Genomic DNA, 18,201 nt, shown 5'->3' on the forward strand with positions numbered 1-18,201 from the left:
TTTGTTGGGTCTAAAGAGCGCTACTGTTGCGACGAACGGACATAGTATACGCCATTGTAGAGAACATCAGGACGTTTATTAACAGATATTATTTATTTGTGAGCTCTCTAGCCAAACCTTAGAAATAGCTTGGCTTATGTCGAACACTCGATATAATGTCAATAAGACACACAGAAAGCATAGCACAAAAATGTCACGACGCTTGCGATGTACACGTATGTGGCGTCACCGACCTTATACTAAGAATAGAAGTCCGCGGGAACGAGCCGTGGCATTGCACCCATGAATTTCACCGAGAGCCGACCATCGTTGACCATGCCAAGCGTCCATGAAAGAATCAGCTACCCTTTGTGTGAGCCCATGTAACACCGCTTCTGCCAGGCGGTGCATGCCACTGGTGCCACTTCCGAAATCCAGCGCCATTATTCATTGGGCGGCATTTAAGCCAATTGCGCTAACCTACCGAACGCGCGTGTGCCATGAGGCGAAAACAACTTAACACAAGGTGGCTGCACCCCCAGGTTATGAAGTTCTTTCAGTGTAAAGCAAATTTTCACGACTCTAGCGCTTTGTCGATGGACGAAAAAAAAACCTTTTTATGTTACTGAATTAAGACATTCTAATACCTCTTAAGAAGTGGTGTTTGCTACACAGGTCTTCAGTATTGAAGATGAACTGCTGAACACAATATATGCGTACACTAATTTCATTAACCCCGAGGTCGGGCTTGGGAAACTCGCCACCAAGTGTTGAACAATGTTTTGGTGCGCGAGGCCTGTGACATACAAATGAGATCCCTATTGCTCCTAGTGTTTCCAATGTAGTGCTCATATTATCATCATCATCAGCCTGACTATGTTCAGTGCAGGACAAAAGCCTCTCCCATGTTCCCCCAGTCAACTCGATCCTGTGCTTGCTGCTGCCACTTTATACCCGCGAACTTCTTTATCTCATCTGCCAAGCTGACCTTCTGTGTAACCCTGACCCGTTTTCCTTCTCTGGAAAACCAGTCAGTTACTGTTAATGACCAGCGCTCATATATTCACTTCTCATTTTCGGCACATTACGATGTCTAAGTTGACAAATAAAATGCTGAGATTGACAACGTTGCTATGAAGACCAAAGCAGAAAGAAATATGACTTCAGAAGCGCTAACTAATATTACGTGATGTCATTAAACAGATACAAATTAAGTATTGTTGGAGTAACTAAATTAGGATAGAATGGTTAAAGCTGTACTGCTTTTGTGTGTTTTTTTATCAACGTCACTGAAGAATATAGCTGAAAGCAGAAACATGCATGCATTGTGAGCGTGTTTGAGACAAGTTATGTGCCGGACCAACGTTGTGGTTTTGAGGCACGTGGCAGTAGACACTCTGTTATTTTGAAAGATAGGAAATACTTTTTCTACAAATTAATACACTGGTGATCCTTACAATTTCTGAAAGCGGGGATGCATTTACACCCCTCCCTCTCTCACCCATATTTAAAAGTGATATTGGCAACCAAACCGGCGTGCTTTAATGAAGGTTTTTAATGAAGCTTTAACAAATAATATTGTAAAAAACGCAACAGACGTGAACCATCACCAACAAGCACAGTATTATGTTCTTGTGTGAAGAAATTTAGGCAGGTGCTGTGATCAACCGATTTACAGACTGATCATTCGAAAACGTTTTCCTAGGTTCGCTGCCAGTACCCATGCACCCGTGTCATGAGCCTCTCGGGAGGTGGGCTATGGCCCAGTGGAAGAAAATAAAGCACGTGTCTTAGCTGTTGCTTCGAGCAGCTAATAGCACCCATAGCTGTTGCTATACGAGCACCTGTCGTTTCAACAAGCTTCTCTGCCATTCACTGCATGGCCCACGCGTTACCGTAAACAGCTATTGTGACTGGCCCAGATTAGTGCCAAACAAAAGACGGCTCCACGGGAACAAGGTTCTGCTTTCTGCAACGAGGCATCGACAGAAAGCAGCTAAGTATCTCTTGCCACTGGAGATGCAGGCCACACGCGTCAAGGTCCGGCATTTGTGCTTCTATGAGAAGCGCCGGTTTTGCGAAGGTTCGGCCAGTAAACGATGATGAACACCAATGAACGCATGCGAGGGAGTCTCCGAAGAGGTCGGTGATGTGTTTTGGAGAATCAGGCCTTCCTAACATGCAGACACCATACACAAACATGTGGCAATTGTCGAGTGAGGCGAAAGCAGTGTCCCCGCCAGTTCATCCTCCCTGCAATCGGGCAACATTTGCGTGAGTCTGCTTGCGAAAAAAAAAGGAGTATTTACTGGCATTTGTATTGTTCTTCAGTTAGCTGTGCAAAATACATCTACACGACGGATGTCTTGTGAGGTCAGTATCCTTTATATATTACAGCGCAAGCTCTTATGAGATCACAACTCGGGTCTCGCACAGCGCCGTAGTTGTCCGCCGCCGCCGCCGCCGCTGGTGTCTGTAACCACATCGCTCGAAAAAAAAAGGCTACTAAAGACACGGTGGGGCTCAAACCCGAGTCAGCTGGGTGCCAGTTCAGTATACCACCGCTGAGCCACTCCGGTGCTTGCGACTTGCTGCCAAACTTGCCTTAGGCAGGCTTGATGTCGTAAAAGCAATCGCATTATTGCGACTTGTAAGCGGTTTTAAAACAGCGAAATAACAAGCAGTCGTCGCACAATGTGAATGGCGTAACGAGTGGGTCGTCCATTGCTCCAATACATTGCAAAAGCTCGTTTTTGTACAGCTATTAACTGTGTGGCACAGACCCACTTCAGGCATAATTCTTCATCGCCGTCACTCACTGCATGAACCATTCGCACAAAATTCCTTGCAGTAGTTCAGCGGATACCACTCTTGTCAGAAAAGTGACGAGAAATAGTATAGCAATGCCGGCCTACTGCACAAACATTTTTAATATAATGACCTAGCGGGCATCAAGCAAGTCAGTTACCCAAGGAGTGTTTAGAAAAGGCTCTGAAAGGCCGCACTTCTAGCTTTCATTGTGACTGTGCTGCGACTTCAACGCAGGCCTCACGTTTTTTTTTATTGAGTAATATATTAATTTTCAAGTAGCCTGAGAGGACACTATGGGAATTACAGTGGGTCGGGGAAACCCATTCACAACACAGTTTAACAAACAAAGGTGCCTGCAGGTAATTCATACAAGAATTCATGAGACATTGTTACAATGCCAATACGATTGCAAGAGTGTTCAATAAACGGAACATAATAACCGTTGTGAATGCGTTCTCTAAAAGAGGTAATTCATCAGAGAAACTGACAGAATTTCAGCTACGATAGCGATGCTAAAGTAAACAAAGGTTTTCCTATTGTGGCACGTCAGGAGGCAAAGTCAGTTATTCCTTTTATTGACAATGGTAAACCTTGCAGTATTTTTGTATTTTCTGGTTTGATCTATCTTCTTATGAATTCGTTGCAACCTCAAACCTAGAAAATCTTACCTAATGTTTTTATAAATAGACATTTGCACAAAAATAACACATTCCGCACAGTTCGTGTACGTAATCAAAATCCGTGATTCTTATTCATCTTCATAAAACTTGCAATTTATTTGTGTTTAAACAGGCATTACAGAAATAAGTACTTTCTGAACACCCAAATACGTTCAATTGGCTACTTATTCTTATGGCTTGTTTTCTAAAAGCCGTCAGTTTGCGCAACGTTCATTGATTTTACAACTACAAGTTAAGCATCATTGGTGTTCACACAGTTTTTTGAAGAACTCACAGAATGACTATGATGACACTTAAAGCAACACCTAACACCTTTCATTGTTCTAGTATTCCTGCTTTCAATTTGCCTCTGCTGTAGAGTTTTCTAATATACACTAGATGGAACTCTGGCGCTAGTGTCTATGGGAGCTGCAATATACGGCACTTAGCGAGCATGCGAATGATGGATAGTGCACAGATTTGTCTAATCTTTGCACTTCTGACCTGCTTCTGGCTCAGTGTGAGTTCGTGCGGCTTGGAGTTGTTTTCTCACGAAAAAGAAATCAACAAATGTTCAGTGGTTTCGCTTCACCACCTATATATTTTAGGCTTACCGTTTCGAATCGGGTCACAAAAGTGAAACTAAAAAGTGTTCTTTTTTTCAAAAGAAAGCCGAAACCAGCAATAGACGAAGGCGCAAATGTGATTCACTACCCGAAAAAATGAAGACTAGACAAATCTGTGTACTACCCATCATTTCCATGGTCGCTGAACGATCTCAGCGCCAGAGTCCCCTCTAGGTAATTTCAGAAAACTCTATGGCCTCTGCTACCGACCCAACTACACGTCGGATGGAAAAGCAACAACGCGAAATCATAAATAGAGCCCATAGTGAGGGGAAACAAACAAGTGCTAATAATAAATGTAAATAAACCACTACGCACCAGTGTGGTGAGAGGAGCAAGGCATGCTGCTGAGAGATTCACCGTGCCACGGACATGGCGAGAGGAGGATCTCCTAGTTCACGCCGGGGAAACTGAAAGCAGTGACCTTAAGGGGGAAGGTTGCGAATTGCCGAAGATTTGAAAATCCCTCATTACCGCCGCACGAAGCGCCGCACATTTCGAATGAACCGACAAAAAACCAGATTGTCCCCGCCGGCATTACACTTTCAATTGATGGTCACGACGTAACCGCACTGGTCGACACTGGTGCGGACTTTTCAATAATGAGCGCGAATCTGGCCGACAAACTCAAGAAGGTAAAAATGAGGACGGGGCCGCAAATTAGAGGAGCCAGAGGCCAGCTGCTGACGCCTACCGGAAAGTGCACCGCACGAATCAAGATCGGGGATTCATCATTCGCGGCAACCTTCGTTATTCTTTCTGAGTGTTGTAAACAGGCCATCTTGGGTATGTATTTCTTGCGGGAGTACGGTGCTATCATAAATATACTGGACGGTGTGCTGACCTTATCAGCGGACCATAGCGCAGCGCTGCAGCGCAAGCCCAAGCGCGTGATTTACAACGTGACCATGCCACCGTTGTCATGCCGCCTCGTCATCTGTCACGTGTAACACGCAGCATACTGGAGAAGGTGTCCCGGAACAAATAACGACGCTTTTACTCTCTCGAGGAATCGGTATTGCCAGAAGTCTCGTCAGTGTAGTGTCTGGGCAGGCAGAGGTCCTGTTGACAAACTTCAGCAACGAGCGTCGACACATTACAGGGGGTACCACAGTTGCATTCTTCGAAGAAATTGTAGAATTCCGCGAGTGCTTCGCAGTACAACAGGCAGAGACGCCGGCCGCTTCAACACCACTGCTTGTCGACGTGAGCACAGATTTATCGCCAGCGCAGAGGCAGAGTCTTCTATATATTCTCGGCAAGTTTGAAGACTGTTTTTTGTCGACCTCGAGGGTAAATCAAACGCCACTGACAAAGCACCGAATTATAACGGAAGAGACGGCAAGACCAATTCGACAAAACACATACCGCGTGGCACCGAAAGAACGCGAAGCAATCCAAGAGCAAGTGCAGAAAATGCTCAATGATCACATCATTCAGCCGTCAAAAAGTCCTTGAAAATCACCGGTAGTGCTAGTTAAGAAGAAAGACGGCAGCTTATGCTTCTGTGTGGACTACCGCAAGCTGAACCGCGTGACAAAGAAAGACGTATACCCACTACCGCGTATTGACAATTCGCTTGACAGGCTGAGGCATGCACGCTTCTTCTCGTCGATGGACCTGAAAAGCGGGTATTGGCAAATCGAGGTTGATGAGCGGGACAGAAAAAAGACTGCTTTTGTTACGCCTGACGAGCTTTACGAGTTTAAAGTCTTGCCTTTCGGATTGTGCTCAGCACCAGCAACATTTCAGAGACTGATGGATACCGTCCTATTAGGCCTTAAGTGGCAGACGTGTCTGGTATACCTCGACGACGTCATTGTTTTCTCACCAACATCCATACATCTGTCCATCCATCCATGCGTTTGTCCATCCGTCCGTCCGTGCATCTGTCTGTCTCTCCGTCCATGCGTCTGCGTCTGTCCATTAATTCATCCGTCCATCTAGTGAACACTCAAAGTACCGCCATCTCACATCTTTTATCAATATGTTCATCATATAGAAGTACTGCCATCCATCTAACATGCCGAGGACTGAATGAGAGGTGGCCTGGCCAAACTACAGAAGCGGCACGCGCGCACTTTCTTACGGCCTGCGCTTCGTGTCCAGTTCCCACCTTTTACCGCCTCTAATACATGGCACAGCGGCCCAACTCACGATAGACCTTGCTAAAAGCAAGGAGGTAACGCCCAGAGAGTTGAACGTGGCAACACTTTCTGGTGAGATTGTGCTCAGTGCGTCCTTCTGAAACTAGTTTTTTGTAGTAAGCATCACATTAGGGGGAAATTTTATTGAAGATTAAAGAGGCCCTGAAAAACTTTTTCAAGTAACCATGGAATCAATTCACTGGAAGAGCTTATTGCGTCCCGAACTAAACGGCCCAAAAATTTTAAGAATCTGTCCAGTGCGAGTGAATTTAGAAAGGTTTCTCGCATGCTGCCATTGCATTCTCTCTTCTCTCGTCCCGACAAAAGCGCTGGAAGCTAAGCAGGGAGGGATGGCAGGGCCACAGAAAAACGTCACGCACGCCTCGGGACCTTGAAGACTTTTAAATACGAAGCATTTCTTAGTGAACTTCGGCCACTTTAAGCGTATCTATCTATCTATCTATCTATCTATCTATCTATCTATCTATCTATCTATCTATCTATCTATCTATCTATCTATCTATCTATCTATCTATCTATCTATCTATCTATCTATCTATCTATCTATCTATCTATCTATCTATCTATCTATCTATCTATCTATCTATCTAGCCACCTACGACTCTTAGCTCTCCTTGCCGTTTCGATATTGGTATCGATACCAAACTTGGCATCGCATAACATGACTGTATGAATAACATATTTGACTAGTCACAGCATGAAGGTCATTATATGTACGTCATAAAAGTCATGATTAACATGTCAGGGTCCTGCAGGACTTGCGGTGGTTTCGTTCACATGGCTCATGATGCGCTCGCAGCTGTTTCACTGGCTTCACATGTACCAAACTCGGTAATACGCGACGCGAACGGACGTCGTAGGCAAATGACACATCCAGACATGATAATCATAACGTGCGTGTCATGTAACAACATGACTGCATGCCACGCTAATGATGCGCTCACGGCTGTTTCACTACCTTCACATCTGCCAAATTTGGTATTAAGGGTCACCAATGAATGACAAAGGTATGTGACTGGTGCAAATATGATAATCATAAGATGCGTGTCATGTGAGAACATGACTATATGCCACAGTCAAGGTTCCAATATATCTCGACGGGACGCGGTGCGCGTGCTCGCCGGCGTTCATTTACTCGCGTCACGCCGGCGTTGCCATGCCAGGCACCGGTCCTGCCATATGGTCGCAGGCGTGCGCCGCGCTGCGTTGCTTTGACGCATGCCCGTTTTAGCGCGTCCGGCGTACCTCCATTACAACAAAATGGCAGCATATCCACGGAGTGAATGATGGAGAGTGGGGCGAAGCATACGTCCATCCATGCGTCCGTCTGTGTGACCGTCCATGCGTCTGTTCGTGCGCCCGTTCCTGCGTTCGTTCATGCATCCGCCCCTGCGTCCGTTCATGCGTCCATCCATGCATCTGTCTGTGTGTCCGTTCGTCCATCTATTCAACACTCCAAGTTCCACCATCTCGCATTTTTTTATCATGTATTCCCCATATAGAAGCACCGCCATTCAGTGGACATTCCAAGGGCTAAACGAGAGGTGGCACACGCACACTTTCTTAGGGCTTGCGCTTCGGGTCTACTTCCCCCCTTCAACCACCTTGAGTTCATGGTATATACTAGGTCACTGTATTCATGGCACTGTGGTCCAATGCTCGCTAAACCTTTCTAAAACCAAGGAGGTTACGCCCAGCGTGTATAACGTAGCAACCTTTTCCTGTCAGATAGTGCTCAATGTACATGCCAGTGGCTGCTAATGTGAAATGAGAGCCAGGAGGATTCAGCTTTTAATTTCTTACGGCTTGCGCTTCGTAACTGATTTCCCCCTTTAATCACCTCGAATTGATTCATGGTATATACTAGTTCATTGTATTCATGGCCCTGCGGCTCAACGCTCGCTAAACCTTTCTAAAACTAAGGAGGTTGCACCCAGCGAGTATAACGTAGCAACCCTTTCTTGTCCAATAGTGCTCAATGTACATGCCAATGGCTGCTAATGGGGATCGCAGCGTGCGCGTTGACTAAAAGCCGAACGTTTCTGTCTCTCATTCCCCATTAGCAGCCATTGGCATGTACATTGAGCACTATTTTTTATTGTTAAACAACGCACAGAAGAAATCTCTCACCGGCACCACCTTGGAGGTCAAAATGTTATACTTGTTGCTTACTACGGATACGAACGGGTGCCACTATAAGAAGCTTCGTTCTTAAAACAACTTGGCGTGCTTTCAGTTTTGATGTTAGGAGCTGGTAAATGAGAGCACCAAAGGTTTTTTGGAGGTACAATGCTTGAAACCATGAAACCATCTTTACGGGGTGGCTAATGAACAGTTGTTCTGCTCGAGCAGTCGGTTTTTACTAGCAGACACTGCCTGCGTCGGCTTTGTGAGGCGAGATGTGCTTTCATGATGCTCAATTGTTATTTCGTTTTTATAATTCTTATTTACTGAATGAGGGAGAAGCGTTTTCTTCAATGAGTGATGGGACGAATATGTGCGATGTTGTGTCTATATATACGGGGTGTCATTGAATGGTTGTGCAGCTCGAACTGTCTGTTTTTACTAGCAGATTCTGCCTGCGTGGGCACCGACTACTTCTTATTCTTGAGAGGTACCTAACGTGACACACGTTGGGCCCAGGTATTCAAGCGTTCTGGGTGTTGCGTGCACACTATCGACGGCTGTGTGTGATTGCTCATGTGAGGCCCAAGGGGGCGGTTTTATGCTCTCCCATAATAGAGTACTTTGTACTTTATTTTTTTGACAACTTTTTCTAAACACAGCACAGACCATATACAATTTGGCATAATAGATAGGGCACGAGGTTTGAAACAAACGTCTTCTTGTACAATCCCGTATATCAGCGTATGCATGGATGTTAACAATATGTTAACGCATCTACTGAATACAGTCAATATTGGCATAATTGTTAACATATTTGTCGGCAGCAAGGAGGTTAGTTTGCAGTCTCATAAATAGGCGGTGTCACGGTAAAAAAGAACAGCGAGAAAGGCTTAAATGCGCTAGTTTCGTCCAAGAATACCACCGTCTGCAAGAAAAGCTTTCAATGCTTTTGCTGCGTATTTCTGTAAAGCTCTTGTTGGCCACGATCCCAGTAGTTTTCTTAAACTGAATGGTCTGCGAATTGAAGTGGTTAAGGAATATTTAAGGCGACGTTTTGGAGTTCCACGTTATGGGCATTGTAGAAGGAGATGGTATATGTGCTCATCTAAAAATCTGTAATCACATTCAAAAGCTTCAGCGTGGCCATTTTCAGTATGCATGGACGTTGGACTTTTCACCTTGCTTTAACCCGCGATTTTTTATTGAAAAACGTTGCAATGGTACGAAAGAAGCAATCATTGTGACAACATATTCATAGCATACAATATAGAAAATATTTGTCTGGTGCAGGAACATCATCATTTCGATCTCACAACCTACCCACATATCGGATCAAGACTGTGGTCATGCACTTTTGAATACAATCATTTCTTTTGTGTAATGGCGAACATGTCGAATTGTGTAGAAACGTAAGGCTGCTCCATACTGTGAATTCTGAGGAAGTGCATGGCACGGGTACCAAAGAAATCCCGATCATGTAGTTACCATTCTTTCGTTCATCAAAGCGTTAATGACACCAATGTTAGAGATGAGCAAGTAGGGCTTCATTTACATGAGTACATTCTGCCAAGGTAAATTCACATACTTGCAATGCGACGTGTGCACTACATTATGTTGAATTTTATTGGGTTCCTGCTTAATATTAGGTGATATATGCGTCGTGTTCAGCGAGGTGCCTCCGGTAGCCTCCCGCGTGAAATGTAGTCACTTATCAACGCAGCGCTGACACAGAGGCGCAGGTGGAGGGGCATTCGCTCACTTGCCGATGTGGAAGTGCGCTATCTCACACCCCGCCTGAGTCAGCCTTACATTTGCGAAATATATAGCGATATCAAATTTATTATAGCAAATTATTCTTGGCTATTTTTGTCAATTAAACTATTAGCGTTGTACATTTATTTGTACCCTCAGTTGAGAGAGAGAGAGAATAAATTGAGGGAATGGGATTGAATGAAACCATAATTGTAGAATCCGGTTCGCTACCTCTCACTAAGAGGAGAGGAAAGGTGGAGGAAAGATTGATAGGAAGGCAAAAGAAAACTAGACACGCGAGAGAAAAAAAAACTAGAGCGGGGGAGCTAGAGCATGTTCAATAGGCCCCTACCACGCGAAAAAAATCAATTCGTTGATGGATTTTCTTCGAGATAATAGCTTTTGTCCCATTCGAATACTGACTGTTGCGACAACGCTCTGTGATCTAGGGGGGCCAACCTTGCAGCTAGCGGCAGTCTGTGCACACCACAGCGAGGGCAGCGCCAAAGAACGTGGTATAATGTTCCATCGCTGCCACAATGATCACTGGCAAGATTGCCAGTCCTCTCATGGCCTCACTTGAGAGTTCTACTGTGAGCGAGATTACGGCACAGTAGGTGGATTAATGACAAGCCGGATCCTTAATGTGCTACGCAGTTAGAACTTGCCAGACAGCAACATGAGTAGCAGCTTTCAAATCGCAATGTCGAAAACCGAGCTAAAAAAGGACTACAGCAAACAATCTCCATGCTGTGCAAGCAACGTGACTCCTATATCTTATGGAGGATTTCTCTTCCATTGAGGAAAATCCACCGCTACAGACTTTATCGTTGAAGTTACGGCAAGCTACTTCAGTATGTGAAACACATGTTTTGTGTATCACCATAAAGAAAAAACGGAATGATCAAGGATAAAAGTTTCATAAAAGAAAAGCCAGTCGTTTGTGGCCCTGTAGTTTCATTTGTAGTGCCAAAGTGGTGGCACAGAAACCAATCAGTTCAACTGTCTGAACACGCTATCTACACGAAATGACAAAAAACACATATATTCACAAATATGTGTTCCATACGTTTCCTTTTATATTGCTCTTTAATATTTCTCCCAAGATCGCATGGTGTTTGCATTCATTGTGCGTTGTGCCCAAGTTTTTTGTATAACATCTCAATGTTTCTACTCTAAATTGCTCTATTATTAGTTCGCGCAAAAATTATAAACCCAATATCTTCTTTAAAAATGCACCGCATTTACTGTGTGCTGTAGGTAATATATGTCAAGAAGAATGAGGACGTACAGCCAAACGGTTCACTTAAAACCGAACATAGATTCTCAACACTGCTCCGAGTTTCCTTGGAAGATAATACTTTGTTTTTAATTATCGCACTAGAATAAGCATCACTGCAAAGCGGTGTTATAGGCTGAATTTCGAAAGAGAAGTGCTTTGAAATAACGGTGCCAAACGCATGTGATGAAACTGGCGAAAAATCAGAAGAAAAAAAATGGCATTGTACTTTGGCTGCTTTGGTTTCAACCTCACTGTTTGAATTTCCGCCTCATCAAGTAATTAAATGCATCAGCGCAAGACAACACTCCCCCGTACTCACCGAAAGGCCTTTGAATAATTAGTCTAATTAATTACGCGCGCGCCACACACGCACGCGCGCGAAAGAAATGAATCACCAATAGAAGAGGGGGTCAATTATGCAAGCTGATGTCCCGTGCAGGTCGTACAAATTTCGCGAAGCACCCAGATCAAGTGTTTTTATGTCAACACCGATGCCATGAGTAGATCCCTAAAGGTAACTGCGCATAACTTTAAACCAAAAACTGAACTTTGATCTTCATGTTCACTAAGTCTTCATGAGCGACAACTTCGGACGCTTTCCTTCTCCTCATGGCAACATGGTCTTCAACTAATTAAGCTAGCGCAGCGGCCATTCAGCTGCCTTTGTTAATTTTCTCACTTTCGCTTTTTGTAGTAAGACAACTGCATCTGCACGTTCATTGCGTCTTACCGTTGCGCAACACAGCCAGTCGCACGTGGGCATCAAAAATTAGGAATGCCCATTCCCGTTACGCACCCTTGTTTCCGGGGCTACAAAAAACTCTTTTCCACAACAACAACAACAAAAAAAATCAGGCTAATCCTGCAGCTTCGGAGCTGAACGGGATAGTGATATTCTGTTTTTTTGTGCATACTTCAACCACTTATTACATATTTTTTATCGCATGATATTACTTAAGAAGATTGAACAGTCTCTATTGGCCTCGAGTTAATTATTTGTTTCAACCTACCTAATTATTTTTGCGCACCATATTTACCATACCATTTTTTCAAGATATGTTATATTCTTGAAGCTATATATTTCCATCACATACTCTCAATTTTATGCACTAATTTTTTATCCAGCAAGAACACAAAGCATTCAATATAATAATTCATTGAGAACGTTTTTTTACAAAAGCAAATACATACATCTGTTGACTTCAAATGTATGTTATTGCGCGAAAGGCATAAGAAGTGGATAACCATAATTAGCCCAAAACTTGTACCCATTGCAAGGTAAAACACTGACGCAGATAGCAAAAACCTGAACATTTATTCTACTCATGCTATACTGAGACTTGATGCCCAAGCCATATCAACAGCATTCCAGGATGTATGAGACGCATATTATAACTTCATTATTTATGGTCTGTAATCTTCGATTTCATTCTCTGTTTTAACTCATACCATTGCATGCACCATGGCTAAATTGAATTTCGTGGCACTCGAAGACACACTAGGTAAATTGAACTTTCTTTGCACACTCTGGAAAAAACAAAAAAGCGCGAACGCTTTGCTATATTTTGCAGCCGATGAATTGACTTTATGAGTTTGGAAATGACTTTCAAAACACCACTCAGGCTTTGAACACAACTGAGCATGTCACTCCTTTCTATGCGCTGAAGTTTCTGTTTTTTTACTTAATGCCAGAATTTTAATGACATCGAAATGCAATATGAACTTGCTCTATGCGTTAGCCTTTCGAAGTAAATAGTTTGAAGATCATGTTCTAATGGAACCCTTGTCAATTTCTTTTGTGACTTTTATATGTGAATTTTATTGAGTCATCCAGTCATTCTATCTAGCTGTTTATCAATAACAACAAAATCAGCTTGAAAAAAAGTAGGGAAAATGTGGCATCATAAAATTTATAGCAATATAAAGCGTCCTTGGCGTTATATGAGGCCGATGGTAAATTAGGTGCATTAGATAGCTTTCATTATCGTTTCGCCTTAAGCGAATAGATAAAGGCCTTTGTTATTTAATTCTTTTAGCATTTGAAAGTGCACCGCACGTTTATATGTAAACTTAAACCAGCATATTACGGGTACTTCATGTGCGTACCCGAAGTGGCTATACCGTATGCAAATGAATGTGTACAGTTCATGCGGCGGAATTTGTGGAAATTTATGCCACATGCAGAATCTATGGAGAAATCGCAGGTAACTTTTAACGTGTTGTTTGATAGGCTCGTCAAAAGCGCACCTAGTCACGGCTTGGCTTCGCGTTATCTAAATCCTGAGAAAGGGGCCGGTTAGATTTATAAAACCCGAATATTTGAAAAACATGCAACTAAATCTGCTTGGCAGACGCTGCTCCAACTGGGAAGAATCAGGGTTTCGAATTTCTACACTCTGCACATATTCCGAATATGTTCAATCACAGCTATTTATTGAACACTTTTAAAGGGGCCCTGCAACAATGTTTGAGCATGGTCACCATGCGGTGCCACTTGGTAACAGAGGCTCGCGAGAACACGTGAGCGAAATATTTAGTGCAGCAGGTGGCCTCAAATTCACAATAAGTTCTCAAAGTCCGCTGACAATTGATTTCTTTGTCTACAAGTGAAGGAAGGATCTCAAAAATCACTCGCCACAACGGTTCGATTTGCAATTTGGTGTATTTGAGCATAACACTCTCGGTACTTACAGGTATCGCAGCGCGAGGCCGCAACCTGCCCTTGCGTGCGCACGCGATCGCACTGAAAAATTCGCGTACCCGAATGAAAAAGAAACAAAAAAAAGTTCGGAAATCACGAAGCGAGCGTGATGTATTTTCTTTGCCCATGAGATACCTTTATGCTTTCGTCGGGACAGGAGAAGAGAGCATGCGATTGCAGCGTGTGACAAATATATGTAAGTCCACTCGTACTAAACAAAGTCTAAAAAAGAACATTGCGGCGGTGAATACGTGAGACAATAAGATCTTTAGTGAAACCATTTTATGGCTACCTGAAAGAGTGTTGCCAAACCACTTTAAGATTTGAGGAGGTAGTATAGCCACCGCATTTTAAAACCACACAGTGTCACGACTAAGACATGAGACTATGGTAAGTAGCACGCCATTTGTTGTTATTCAGTGATTAGTTGTGAGATTTTCCCAATTTTTGTGCCAGATAGGCGATTATGACGCACACTGACGTTTCTCTAAAATGAGAGGCTCGACTAAGAACAGTATTATTTATAATTTTGGTTACATGCTTCTTAATTAAATGTGTGCGTCTTAAGAAGCGTGAAGACAATCCTCACAGAGAGAGACTGAAAACAGAATGGGCGCGCGTTTCTTGCTTTTGTGATGGTTTCTTTGCGCTTCTTAGAAGGCACAAGTTCCATTACCGAAAACTAGCTTGAACATCGTTGTTGAATAGTCTCCACAGTTTATTTGTTGTTAACCAGGTAGATGTCTTCCGAAAAATATTTCATTTTTATTTAACTCCCTTGGCCCCGCCGCGGTAGTCTAGAGGCTAAGGTACTCGGCTGCTGACCCGCAGGTAGCGGGATCGAATCCCGGCTGCGGCCGCTGCATTTCCGATGGAGGCGGAAATGTTGTAGGCCCGTGTGCTCAAATTTGGGTGCACGTTAAAGAACCCCAGGTGGTCGAAATTTCCGGAGCCCTCCACTATGGCGTCTCATAATCATATGGTGGTTTTGAGACGTTAAACCATACATATCTATCAATCAATATTTACCTCCCTTGTGCAAAAACGTTGCAACGTAGCGGCTGTCCCTTTTAAATATAGCGGGCAACCATACAGAAGGGGCGTTTCAGCTATATCTAGAAAAACTGGTGATTGCAGTGGTTAAAAGAAGATAAACAAGGTCATTCGCAAAAGTCATTTTATAAGTGGGCATTGCCCTGTTTCCACACGCATATCTCGAAGACAATCGTGTTTTCTCAAGCACTGATATTGCTCAATGACCAGCACATTTATTATTAATGCTAGGAAACTGGGAGTGAACGTCTCACACGTATTTACCGATTCCGGGAATCCGCCAGGCTCCGGTCCAATTTTCATTGCAAAAAAACCACAAGGGTGATGAGAAGCGCTGTCTAGCTTGAAAACATCCGTCGCTTTAAAACTACCACGCAATGTTGTTGCGGACGCTGGAGCTGCAGCGGCTGTCGTACATCCATTATGCAAATTAAGCATGTTTTATCGGCTTTCTTGGTCTTTGCATTTGTTATTTCTTCACCCAAGTTAAAGAGAGACCAGTTACGCGTTTGCTTTGAATAAGTTTTGAACACATATTAACGCAATTATTACACAAAGACAACATGTATTCAAAGTTCCGTAATTTTATCGTGGCAATGAACTCAACTACCTAAAGCGGAGGTGGTGTTTGAGAAGCTAATGAAGCGTCAGAACGTTTATTCTGCGTACTGGCACACCTTCGTAGATATTTTCAGCGATGTTTACACGCCACTTAAAACTGTTAATTGGTTTGAGCATAGAGCTCGAACATCGCATTACGATCGACAGGGCTACTCGGGAAGCTGACCGGTTCGCTGGGAAGCTCCCTTTCCTCTTTCTTTTCTTTGTATTTGAGTTTGTCGCCATCGCTCGTGTAAGAGTTTGGTATTGAGCTTTAGGGACAACGCACTTCGGTACACACTATTAACGCAATAGCGTTAAAAATCTAATTTTGCAGAAATTTTGGCGTCAGTGTGTATGAGTCGGCATTGTTGGGTGTGAGCGAAAAATCGCCGTCTTGTGCGTGACCGAAAAATTGAGAACGATGTAAATAAAATAAATGATAAAAAAAGTATTCGATCAGAGTGGGGAAAGAGCCGGAGTCTTTCCGATCCGAGTGGGCACCGAATCGTGGTCATTGGTGAGCCAAACGAATTTTAACGTGATAGCGTTAGAGAGCTCGTGTCGCATAAATTCCACCCCCGGCACCGTTGGTTCTAAGCGAAAAATTGTCCGTGAGCGAAAAATTGAGAAAGAAGCAAAAAGAAAGAATAAACATTTTGGTCCCATTTAGCATTGAAACCGGGCCGTTCACGTGACAAGCAGGTCTCCTACCACAAAGTCACGATGTTACTTGCAGCTGCTTCGGGAAAGACCCCTAGATAAATTCAGTCTAGTGGAACTAGTCTCCTTAACGCATCTTGTTCGACAGGTGTCACGACAAAAACGAGCCCATTCGGCGATTTCTAGGCGCATTTGGGAGTCCATCAAACTGCGTCGAAAAAGGCCGGGAGAGTGCAGCCATCACCGCTAAAAACACACATAAACTTTAAGACAGCTATAAAAATGAACAACTAAATCCATCTAGCGGAAAACATATCATGCTTTTCTAGAGGCTTTGATCAAGCAAACAGCAAACGCTAGATAATGTGCTGCCATGTGTGAGGCTTTGAGAGACTCTTTATGGCCTCCGAGATAGCGAGCGCGTGGCGTGTATATTGAAGGCCATGTGACCTTGCTTTAGATCAAAAACCTATATGTACCATTCGCACGCGTGCCAGTGTGTGTGTGTGTGTGTGTGTGTGTGTGTGTGTGTGTGTGTGTGTGTGTGTGCGTGTGCGTGTGCGTGTGCGTGTGTGTGTGTGTGTGTGTGTGTGTGTGTCTGTGTGTGTCATCTGTGAGACATTATGAAAATGTGTCTCGACTACAGCAGAGCGCCGTTCTAGGCAGAGGGAAGTGGCCACACTGCAAAGTAACTTCATTACTACAGATACGTCGCCCTTGCGCATTTGTGTGCTTGTGTGCGTGCACGTGTTTGTGTGTTTGTAACAAAACATATTATTAAGTATGCACTTAGCGGTTGTAGGGCACACTAGGGGCCACATTTTGCTATTGCAGTCAACTCTTAAAGGCGAAGCTTAAGGTTTTCAATTTTTTTTACCTAAGGCATATGGGCGCCGCCATATTTGGATGTTAAGGTGGTGTTTTCGTGTTTTTTTATACTTGACGTCAATGAATTCAAGACCATAAAACAACTTGCGCATGAACTCAACCAATTTCATGCACACTAACCTACCGTAACACTGTTCGTTAAGTTGTTAAAGATGAAAAACGCAAAAGGTAATAGCCCTGTATAGCAGCACCGAAACCCGTTTGTGAAATAGTGTATATGCTTACTGAAGCGTTACTTTAGGCACAGCTCTTACCTTTTCGTTAATATGTCGTTTAGGGTCGACTCATTATTGTCTATACCAAACCAGCACGTGCTATTTTCGTCTTCTTCATACTCAGTTTCGTATCACCGCATGCGTGCCGGTTAGCCCCCTATGGGGTATGATCACTCTTATGGGTAGAGAACATGACCAGACATAATAAATAAGGAAGATAAAGAAATACACCAAAATAAAGGAACTGCAAGATATTCTGGACGAAGGCATTTCTGGACAGGGCCGGATTCTAACCTGCCCACTCATAATCCGAAGGCGAGCAACGCCACTGCTGTGCTATTCAAGTACGCTAGCAGAACAGAACATAGCATTGCATAGCATAGTAGTGAAAGGTTGTGAGAATGAGGAGTTAGTTGTAAGAATGGTGGAAAGGAGGAGAAAAGAGAGAAAGATAAATTCACAAAAAGAAAGAGGAGAAACGCGTAGCAAGATAGATGAGATAAAAAGTAAATATATAGGCAGAAAGACGTGCATATATACAATTAGGAAGCCCGAAATAAGGTGATAAAGCAAAAAAAGTAAAGCGAATGAAAGATGAAGGACTCGAGAAAGAGACGGATTATATAGAGAAAATAAGTACATGGAATTGCTCAGGCAGAGAAGATACAAAAATATAG

Source organism: Rhipicephalus microplus, chromosome 9 (genome assembly GCF_043290135.1).
Source record: "Rhipicephalus microplus isolate Deutch F79 chromosome 9, USDA_Rmic, whole genome shotgun sequence".
Classification (NCBI taxonomy): Eukaryota; Metazoa; Arthropoda; class Arachnida; order Ixodida; family Ixodidae; genus Rhipicephalus; species Rhipicephalus microplus.